Source organism: Garra rufa, chromosome 3 (assembly GCF_049309525.1).
Source record: "Garra rufa chromosome 3, GarRuf1.0, whole genome shotgun sequence".
Classification (NCBI taxonomy): Eukaryota; Metazoa; Chordata; class Actinopteri; order Cypriniformes; family Cyprinidae; genus Garra; species Garra rufa.
Genome location: NC_133363.1, coordinates 16,585,042 through 16,597,386, shown reverse-complemented (window position 1 = coordinate 16,597,386; position 12,345 = coordinate 16,585,042).

Here is a 12,345-nt window from a genome sequence, read left to right as displayed (position 1 = left end):
AGTAGCCCTCGAAAGAAATAATAGACAAGGACATAAGAAAGAAAAAAAAGCAAGAAAAAAGTATACAGTTGTGTTCAAAATAATAGCAGTCCAACAACACTAACCAGATCAATCACTGTGTTTGGTAGAAATTATATTTCTACATGGCAAAAACTTTACCAGTAGGTGTACTGGAGTAATAGAAAACTAACAGACCCAACAGTCATGATATGCATGCTGCTGATTCCGTGTAATTGAATCATTAATTGAAAAGGGCATGTTCAAAATAATAGCAATGTGGAGTTCAGTTAGGTAAATCATTCTGTGAAAAAACTGGTGTCAAACAAGTTGCCCTTATTTAAGAATAAACGCAGCAAATGTTGCACTGTGCATTTTTCTCTGAAAATCTCTGTAAAATGGTTGTTACAGACATTGTCAAGAAGAGCAGCATACTTTGCTTAAAAAGTTGGTAAAAGAGGACAAAACATATAAATAAGTGCATAAATTGATAGGCTGCTAAGCTAAAATGATATCAAATGCTTTAAAATGGCAACCAAAACCAGAAAGGCGTGGAAGAAAACTAAAAGCTACCATTCGATTGGATCAAAGAATAGCCAAAATGGCAAAGACTCAGCCAATGATCAGCTCCAGGGTGATCAAAGAAAGTCTTAATTTACCTGTGAGTGCTGTAACAATTAGAAGACCCCTGTGTGAAACCAACCTATCGGCAAGAAGCCTCTACAAATTCCCATTGTTGAAATAACAACAGGTGCTGAAGAGATTACATTTTGACAAAGAGCACATTGACTGGTCTAAAGAGAAATGCCACAATATTTTGTGGACTGATAAAAGCAAGATTATTATTTTGGGTTTAGGGGCCACAGACAGTTTGTCAGGTCATCCCCAAACACTGAATTCAAGCCACAGTACACTGTGAAGACAGTGAAACATAGTGGCGCAAGCATCATGAATTCTCATACTATGGTGCTGGGTCTATTTATCACATTCCAGGGATCGTGGATCAGTTTGAGTTCATCAAAAAGGTCATGTTGCCTTATGCTGAAGATGAAATGCCCTTGAAATGGGTATTTCAACAAGACAACGCTGCATGACCATGGCTACGCTTCAGTCATGCCTCTAGTTTGTGATGAGGCTTCTCTTATTTGATACCCACGCTAGTTTGGTGGGCTCTAAGTGCTCATAGGCTGCCCTGGTTAAAATCAAGGGAGACCTGAGGATTACAGTTTGGATTATTCCGCAGGGTAAACCCCATGGAAGTCCGACTCTTAATTTGTAGCCCCGTGGAGCTTCTGACTGAGACCGTTATAATCCGTTATGGTCTATTACTGAACCGATACCGAATCGTCTTTGTCTGCATCGTGATGCATCGTAAAAACGATTAATTTTTACACCCCTAATACAAGACCACTGATAATCTCCCTCAATCTGGGGCTCCATGCAAGATCTCACCCCGTGGGGTCAAAATGATCACAAGAACGGTGAGCAAAAATCCCAGAACCACACGGGGGGACCTAGTGAATGACCTGCAGAGAGCTGGGACCAAAGTAACAAAGGCTACCATCAGTAACACACTACACCGCCAGGGACTCAAATCCTGCAGTGCCAGACGTGTCCCCCTGCTTAAACCAGTACATGTCCAGACCCGTCTGAAGTTTGCTAGAGAGCATTTGGATGATCCAGAAGAGGATTGGGAGAATGTCATATGGTCAGATGAAACCAAAACAGAACTTTTTGGTAAAAACTCTACTCGTCGTGTTTGGAGGAGAAAGAATGCTGAGTTGCATCCAAAGAACACCATACTGTGAAGCATGGGGTTGGAAACATCATGCTTTGGGGCTGTTTTTCTGCAAAGGGACCAGGACGACTGATCCGTGTAAAGCAGGGGTCTTCAACTAAAACGGCTCGAGGTCCAGTAATGAACCCTGCTCACCAGCCGAGGTCCGGACAATTATATATAAAAAACTATTTATGTTTTTTGCGAGACCAGAGTTTCTGCAGTATATTTAGCTTAAATTCTAGACATTTAAATGCCTTTTTAAAGACCTGAACAAAAAATAAATTAAGAAATAAATAAATAATTAAAATGACTGTAAAAAGCATGATTTACAATTCAGATGCAGGTTTCACAAAACAAAAAAAGATTTCTTAAATTATAAACTTCACATTCCAGCCTTCAAGAGTCAAAAGTATCAATTCGTATATTATTTTAAACAATTATTGTCAATCAAGTATTATATTAATTAACATATACATATTTTACTGCCTTAATTGTTTACATTTGTATAACACATGATCTTGTCGATCCATCAGTTCACATTTACAACTCTACGTGTTTGCTCAGATGCCCAAAGTGCCCTTCTGTCAGAGGGCACCTGCAGGTCCTAAAAACTCCTCAATTTAGTTGTATCAAATTTAAGGCCATAAAAAGTTTGAAATATGTTAAATAGTATAAGAAAATACTTAATTACAATTTAGGAGGTTGTACATTTGGGGACGGAAAGACGAGAATCGCGACAGCCGACAGGGCTGGATAAACTTCAAAAGGCAATGATGTCATTGAATAAATATGCATGCTGTAGGTTTCAAAGTCAAAACGCGGCACTGATGTCTTTATATAGACCATTTCAAGCGCTATTCGGCGGCTTAAGGAAGTGACGTCGTTGGTCCCAGGACGTTTCCGGTTAGTGGTCCAGCGCATTCAAAACAATGGCGAGAAGCGCTTTATGAACAGTGGGATTGCGGTCATATATATACAAACATCCTGCTTAAATGTCTAAATTAAAATTAGATCCTTGTCGTTCGGTGGTTGTGTGCTCCCTCTGGGGCGGTACTAACATTCTGAGATGTGTTTAACGGTAGATTTCCGCGAAACGTACCCGTTTTGCGGCAGTGAAGGAGAAGGCTGGATAACAACAAGCAACTCTAGGATATACAGCGCACATTTCGATTCAGGCAAGTAAATATCGTTTTTAATTAATCAGTTTATTTGTATATCTTTACGTTAACTCTTCAAGTATGATGCCGTATAATTTAAAGTAGCATTTTGTCATTGTTTACATATGCATCTAGCTTTCGTGTGTAACGTTAATGAAAAAAGGCAAGTTTTTTTATTTCTGTTTTATTGCTAAGTGTTATGTGGGTTAAATTCATATTAGTCGTCTAGTTATTTTGTCAGTTGACAAATGCAGTGAGTAACATGAAAGTACGTGAATGTCGTATTGTGTAACAGTTAACGGCAGTAGTTTACAAAACGTAATGTTTATGGGAAATATTATTTTCCATCACATAAGCTTTGGTAATGTTAATTCCAAGATGTACTGACGTATTAAGCAATAATAGCATTATTTTTTTTTATATTGTGCATTATATTAAATAATTGTTTTTCTACTTTTATCCTTATATAATGTAAACAATTCATACAGGTGATTTCTAATATCATTTGTTTCTTAGTCAAGGAAGCATTTTGATGTAAGCAGTTGTAAATATGCAGCAGGGTCACTAAATCTGACAATACAGTGTAATACTGAAATTTGTTAGCTCCCTGTAATTCCCATAGAATTGGTTAAATGTTATATACATTTTCATAATGATGGCTAATATCCTTTGTTTTGTTTTCTAGAAAGTATTCTAAACTGATGTAAACAGTTGCAGAAATACAGAAGGGTCACCAAATCTGAGAAGGCAGTGTAAGGAGAGCCATCATCTGTAGACACCCAACGACAGCTGATCATCCTGCAGTGACAAACCACATCTGACCATATCAACACCCAGATGTGATTGAGAACTTGAGTGTAGTATTCAGTAATTTAGTGTAGTACTTAAAGCGACTGATGACCAGGCCGGATACAGACTGCTGCTTTTGACATTTGTTCCCCCTTTGTACTCCATTTCAGTTCAAATGTTGTTTCAGTTGTTGTTCTTTCATTTGTTGAAGCATTTTATGTTCATACAAATATTTACATATCAATACATGTGCCGGAAATAAAAACAGTTGAAAGTGAGAGAATGCTTTTTGTTTATATACAGTACTGGTCAAAAGTTTGGACAAAGTATTTTTTTTATGTTTTTGAAATAAGTATTTTATGTTTATTAACATGATTAATTATTTAAATGATTTCTATTATAAAAAATGTTGTGCAAAGCTGAATTAGCATCAGCCTTTACATTACACCAGTATTCATTTTCACATGAATATATATATATATATATATAATTTGTGTGGGTGTGAACAGTAAATACGTGCATAAAAACATATATGAATGATTTATGTGTGTTTGTGTGTGCATTTATTAATCTGCAGATATACAGGTTTATGTCAAACACGTTAGCCAGCATTGAATTGCGACGATCTTGTTTATTTGTGATCACATGATGACTCGGAGCATTCATACCCTCCACTTGCACTGTTCCACAGCAACAAACTTGACCAAACTAATGTTGAACACATGTTGAAATGAATTCAACACGTAATAATAGCATCGAGCGCTTAGTTTAATAGCATACATTTAGCGTTGTTTGGAACGATATGTATTGTGAAAAGTAATGTACTAATGAAAACAAATATTTAAACAGAAATACAGACTGACCACGCAATGCAAGTAAATTAATCACGAACAACCTCCGGATATCTTGGGAACAAAACATGAAGTAAGTTGCACTGCTTGCTTCAGACTGATGACATCCATTGTACGAATAAATGTTCACAATATTTCCGTTCATGTGATATGCTTTTAGCAATCTCCCGTGTACACGCACGCAGCATCGATTAGTTAATGAGCAGCTTTTTTACCTTAACTAGCTTTTTCGCTAGATTTTAAAAGAATAGCGCTACCGGAAATGTTTCAGGACCGGACATGCGCAGTAACGTTCCAACACGCTTGTTATTGTTTACATCCTTGAAATGGTCTATAAATGTTTCTGAAGGGAATTTTCATTTATTGCCTGATAAACAGCGTTAATGCTGATTTGTATACAGCCGTTACTAGGGAAACCTTAATATTTCAGCGCTCTTAAAGCGCCCCCTTGTGACAGAGAATGACTTTTTCTTTTCCACATTTTTTTCAGCTCTTTATGGTCAAATTATTGCAATTATCGACCTACGTTGTTATGCAGCAAACACAGAGTTGTAAATGTGAAAGAAGTAATTGTGCCTTCTAAAAATCTAAACAAATAAGACAGTAATATTTATGTTTTAAATAAATATAATAAATGATCAACTTGATTTATCCCTTTTAATGGTATAAAGGCTGAAATCCCATTGTATAAGATATTTTGTTTTGTGTGAAGCTGTATCTGAATTATAAATCATGCCATTTTATGACTTAATATTCTACCGTACATTTTCAAATCCTACTCATACTGTTCATTTTACTTCTGCGGCTCTTAAAAAGGGTCACAATTTGCCTTAAATTGATATTTAAAGTATTTTAAATAGTGAAATAAAATTCCTTCCTTAATATGTTTGTTTTATTTCTATACTCTGCAGTAAAGCCTGTTGTCTACAATCTTACAATACAATACAAATTGTAAAATACAATACAATACAACAAGGGCGAAATTGTCAATCACACATTGGGGGGGACAGCTGTGGGACTTTTTGTGTTTGCGCATGCACACAATTAAAAAAAAAAAAAAAAAAAAGCCAGAGTCCAAATGTTTGTAATTGTGTAACACAACAAGGAATTTTATTACATCTGATCGTCAAACCAACGTATACTCACCCTGTAATGATTACAGCATCAGCATACAGGCTATTAAGTCACAAAGCTGAATTTAAAGGGATAGTTCACCCAAAAATGAAAATTCTGTCATCATTTACTCACCCTCAAGTTTTTTAAAACCTGTAAGAATTTCTTTCTTCTGCTGAACACAAAATAAGATATTTTGAAAAATGTCTGTAACCAAACAGTTGATGGACCCCATTGACTTCCATAGTAGGTCAATGGGGTCCATCAACTGTTTGGTTACAGACATTTTTCAAAATATCTTATTTTGTTCTATACTTTAAAAAAAAATCACATTTTCTAAAAATCTAAACGTCTTTTTCCCTTCATAATTCTCATAAGAATGCCCATGATCCACATATTTTATTTCCTCTAAACTTTGCTTTTTTGTTTCAGTAATTAAACATTGTTCTAAGGGGCAGCTTGTTACCACATCTTACCCTATAACGTTACATTCACTCACAATGAATGTGAGTTAACCCTTGTGTGGTGTTCATATTTTTGTTATTCAGCCAGTGTTCGTGGGTCTGGTGGACCTGCTGCATTTTGGGGTTTTTAATTCAACATAATCAACCAATTTATGTTAAAATACTCAACAGATATTTAGGCTACTTCATCCCAATTACAAGCAATAGAAACAGCATTTATGGTTAATATTTCCTCTCTAGCTTTGTTAGATCACATTTAAGAATTGTAACCTTGTGCGGGAACGGCAGGGGTAGAAACAAAACTCACTTTTGCACTCACACTCTCTCACACTTACACACAACCTCTCTCTCACATGCATGCACACACACACACACACACACACACACACACACACACACACACACACACACACACACACACACACACACACACACACACACACACAACAGCAAGGCCTGACAGGAGGAGGACAGAGTAAAGGTCCTACAGACCCGAACACCATACAAGGGTTAAGAGCTATTAATGTCATGCTGTCCGGTACCTTAGTACCTTACTTCTCACTTCTCTGTTAAAAATGCCTAAAATCTCCAGAAACGTACTTTCTTTTTCTTTCCAAAGAAATTACAGATGTCAGCTGCTGCAGTCTTTCTCTTGTTCATTTTTGGCCAATACTGTGAAATATAACAGCAACGCAATTCCAAGGGATGAAAATGGTGAAGTAAGAAAGAACAAATGACAGGAATCTAAAATAACTTGCTAGATAAACCCAATTCAGAGAACAGGACCGTGGCTCAAAACGCTAACGTTAGCTGTAAAAACTGGGTTTGGTACAGTAGATTTGACAAGCCTGTCACTGACCGCTATCCCAGTTTGCTTTAAAGCCAGGCTACATGCTAGCGTGTATACAGTAACGTTAGCTAGCTGTCGGCTAGCTTGTCAATAGACCCATTCATACAAGCTGTATAATATTACAGTCGAAATTTACAAATTCTACAATTCGAAATTCTAGTGAAATTCACCTGGTCGTTATCTAAGGGATTATGTCAGCCAAAAACACCATATAGATATGTGCCAAATGTCTGTCAGATTTCGCGCTCTTCTTCTGTTTGTTTTTTCCTAACTCACTGATGGTGGCGGTGCACGAGCTACTAAAGGTATAGGGGAAAACATGACATGGATCAGGTTTTGTTAATGTATAGTGTAAGGCCAGTCGAATGGATTTGGGAAATGGACCGGCCGGGATTTTATATTTTCGGAGCTGGAAAGAAAGACGTATTTGCAATCACATCGATATCGCCCGCATAATCATACAGTATGATCAAATATTGGGGGGGACAAATTGTCCTTCTTTGAATATTGGGGGGGACGTGTCCCCCTGTCCCCCCATAGAATTACGCCTATGCAATACAAAGTGAAAAAAAATATTACTGATTCTGTTGTTTGAGTCCTGAAAAGCGATTTAAACTTCAAATAATGCATAATTTGTCTTATTAATGTCATTGTTACTTGTTACATAAGTAACTGGATGCCTGAGGTGATGGACCCTGGGAGCTCTTTAATGCCTTGTTTCAGATGCCCTTTTTATACTTTGAGCACCTGCCCCTTTAAAGGTCTCTGCACGGCCCTGGTGAAGACTAACAGAAAACGTTTGACCTCTGTCATTGCCAACAAAGGGTATATAACAAAGTATTGAGATGACCTTTTGTTATTGACCAAATACTTATTTTCCACCATAATTTGCAAATAAATTCTTTAAAAAATCAGACAATGTGATTTTCTGGATTTTTTTTTCTCATTTTGTCTCTCATAGTTGAGGTATACCTATGATGAAAATTACAGGCCTCTCTCATCTTTTTAAGTGGGAGAACTCGCACAATTGGTGGCTGACTAAATACTTTTTTGCCCCACCGTATATTACACAGTCCAAAGTAAAAAGCACATTTTGATAAAAAAAGGTTGGGAGGTTGTATCAAAGCATAGTTCAGTAGCTTAGTACATGTAAGATACATAAATGCAGTTTAATTTGTCTGAGTACAAGGTTTTATTTTAAATATTCAACCCTGTTTTGTTACTTTTTTTTAAGAATTGGTGACATGAATTGTGCTTATTTCAATATTACATTAACTGTAGAAAAGTTACTGCAGAACATGAAGTTACGTAAGAAATAGAGCAAACAAAGAAGAATACATTTTTAAGAGTTGGCAAGATTGATGAAGAGAAGAGTTTTTAGCGGTTTCTTGAATATCGTCAGGGATTTGACTGTCTAATATAGGGTTAGAAAGATCATTTCACCAGCAAGGACCAGTAAACAAGAATGTTTTGCTACATGAATTTGTGATGTCACCACAAGGAGGCACTCACTCACTGATCATAGGCCTCTGGTGGGGATGTAGAATTTAAAGAGGCTGTTGCAGGTTGAAGCGGGTGAAGACTGTTTTGTATGGAAACATCAGTGTGTTGAACTTTGTTGCAAGCAGCAGCTGGTAGCGTGACATGGCATCAGGTGTGTTAAATAAAGTAGACATGCAAAATGTGCAGAGCAGGGTGTCCCCAGGACTGGAATTGAGAGCCACTCCACTAGACAGTCCAAGATCCATGCAGCTACAATGGGATTTTTGGGTTGAAAAGAAAAGTAAAGCTATATGTCATCAAAAGATGGCAAAGGTAGGAGAAAACATGTGTCTGTAATAGGTTGAAGTTAAAAGTGTATATGGAGAAGAGAGGTCCCAGAATCCTTCAATTACCTCTGTGACCAATATTTGGAACTACAGATTACAAACATCATAAACACAATCTTTTGTGGTAAGAGTGTAGGGCAGAAGTGTTTTAACATGATTAGTTTAACCAATTATGATTTAGCTACAGTAGTAGACTCTCTATAATACATGTCCACTAAAAGTAACAATGATTTCCAGCAGTGGTTCTCAATCCTGTTCCTGGGGGACCCCTCCTCTGCACATTTTGGATGTCTCTGTTATTTAACACACCTGCTTGAGATCATCAGCTTGTTAGAAGAGAGATTCATGAACTAAACTAACAAGCTGATGATCTCAGTCAGGTGTATTGAATAAGCAAGATATGCAAAAGGTGCAGAGGAGGGGTCCCCCAGGACCAGTATTAAGAACCACTGATTTACAGGACAAACACAATGGCCCGGTTTCACAGACAGGGCTTAGACTAAGCCAGGATTAGCAGATAGTTCAATTAGGATATTTAAGTAATTTTTATAAACATGCTTAGAAAAAAACATTACTGGTGTGCATCTTGAGACAAAACAAAGACACCGATATATTTTAAGATCAGTCAGTGCAAGTTTCTTTCAGTTCAAACAGCTCAGACTTACATTTTAGTCTAGGACTAGGCTTAAGCCTTGTCTGTGAAACCGGGCCAATATGTATCTATACAAAAAAAACAAAAACAAAAAAAAAAAAACATTTTTTGTAAAGTATTTTCATCTTGTTTTCTAGTATAAATTAGCTTAAGATACTGTGTCTTGTTTTCTGAAAAAAAAAGTTAGTTTTTGCTTAAAACAATCAAAATATCTGTGTTAAGAACAAATTCCTAATTCAAAGGCTAAACAAGATTATTTTTCTTGCACCATTGGCAGATCTTTTTAGATTGTTTTAAGCAAAATGTTTTAACAAAATTTAGTTATTAGTTATTCGTAATTACTGATCTTGCCTTTCATTTACATCTGGAAGAGAATTACATTGCATTTATCTACACTACATATTTGCTGCGCTTACAACATTGGAGAAAAAATGTAAGAAGGTTGAATCCATGCTTGTTAAGCTCCTGTCTCAACATCTCCACAGGCTGGTGGTGGTGTTCTGGACCACCATGTCAATAATGCTCCTTTTCCAGTCAAAATAATCTTGATTGTCCACTTAGATGATCTCAAACTTCAATTTAGAAAAATAATTGGACATTTACAGTAAATGACAGAAGTTGTCCCAGGAGGACTAAAAATATGTACCATCAACACCAATCATAGTACAACACTGTTTTTTTTTTTGACATAGTAACTCTCTTCTCCCTCTCCTTCACCTCTCATTAAACCCCTTTCTCAACCCACTCCACCACCTTATAGACTAATATCACTTTCTTTAGCCCCCTCCCCCCTTCATTTTATTTTTATTTATTTTATTTATATTTTTATATTATTGATAGACATGATCGCTGCCTCATGTGTCTGGGCCAAGCACTCGTGAGGCAGCTTTTGTAGATGACAAATGTCCGGGCAGACCCCCATGAACTTCCACGTCATCACACAGTCCCGTGGAGTTACCAAAGGATGATGCTTCCCTCCACCGCAGACCTAGTGTCTCCTTTGGTGCTCCCGAAGAGGATATGATGTCTATCACTGCATCAGAGGTGGGGCATTCGGCAGCTGGGGTGGATGACTCGTCTGAGCAGTACCCCTCCACAGTGCTGATTCATATGAGGCAGGTGCTGATCTGTCGGCCATGCTCCTCCGGGCCGCCAAGGGGATCGGTGCCTAAGGTGCCTTCTCCCGATTGCTCGAGACTGGACGGGGGTACGTGGATGTTCCTCAGGTGGAGCGTGCGGTTGCGGTGCACTTGTGCCCGCAAAGCGCCCCCATCTGGCTGAATTGTATCACTGCCAAAGCTTACAGCGCTGTGAGCCAGGCCGCTACCGCCCTGCACACCATGGCTATCCTGCAGGTCCACCAAGCCAAAGGCGCTAAAAACAGCTGCACAAGGGTAGTTCTGACCAAGATGTGATGCAAGAGCTGCACACGGCGACCGACTACAGTCTCAGGGCGACGAAGGTCACGGCGAGGTCCATTGGTCAGGAGATGTCCACCATGGTGGTCCAACAGCACCATCTCTGAACCTGGCGTGGATGGCTGACATCGACAAAGCACGCTTTCTTGGCGCACCCATCTCCCAGGCCGGCCTCCTCGGCGACACTGTCAAGGACTTTGCCCAGCAGTTCTTGGCAGTACAGAGACACTCCGCTCCGCTCACATACTCTGATCTGGAGTCGATTCGGGGAGGCTCACATAGATCTGTTTGCCTCCCAGGAATCCTCCCACTGCCAGCTCTTCTACTCCCTCATCGAGGCCCCAAGGGTCCCAAGTACACCTTTCTGTACAGTCTCCTTGTACAGACACTGAAAGGGGGAGTGGCTGTGCATGCAAATTCCACTCACCAATGTTCATTGGCCTTTTCTCTTTAGCTCAGAGGTGATAGGTCTCTCTAGCGAGTTCCTATATGTAACGTCTCTGTTCCCTCCTTCAGGGAACGTGGGTTACCTATACGTAACCTAGATGTTCCTGTGTTGATTTTTCCAATTGCTAACAAGCATTGTTCAATACTGAAACATTTCCAAAACAGTTCACACATTCAGCAATACAGAATTCTATGCAGACCAAACTGTGAATCATTTTTCATTGCTTTCAGACAAAATGACCACATTTTTCAAAATCCACAAACACTTGTCATTTATACTCCACAACTGGAAAACACCATGCATTTTCAGCACATTAACACGCTGCTTTCAAAACTGATAAAAGCACATTCAAATCAGAACAATGGCAAACTGTTAATTTCTGCAGTAATTATTTTGAACTATAAAATCTTAGCAGAACATTTCTTATGAAATTTAATAATAATTATTCCAAACACAACTAAATGCAATTTCAGCTGAAAGCCAAGCCAGATGTCATATTTTTAGTCTTCTTTCTTTCTTTCTTTCTTTCTTTCTTTCTTTTTGGTTATCTTTTGATAAATGAATGGTTTTGGAATGAATTTGTTTGGAAACATGGATCAGGTAAGATACATTGGTGGGGGAAAAATGAGTGGCAGAGAGAAGGAGGAGTACAAGCGTCACAGTACTGAATATCCATCCATCTATTCAATAAATTTTCCTTAGCGCATGTCCTATGTATAGGGCTATAAAGGCTGGAGCTTTTCCTGGGTCAAATTTGTAGTGTAGATACAAATGCAATGAAATTCTCTTCCAGATGTTAATGAAAGGCAAGATCAATAATTCAGAAAAATTCATGTATACAGCAGACACACGTGTGTATATACAGTGGTGGCCAAAAATTAGGCTATTAGAACACTAGTATTTTCACCAGCTAAAAAAGTGTGTGTGTGTGTGTGTGTGTGTGTGTGTGTGTGTGTGTGTGTGTGTGTGTGTGCGTGTGTGTGTGTGTATATATATG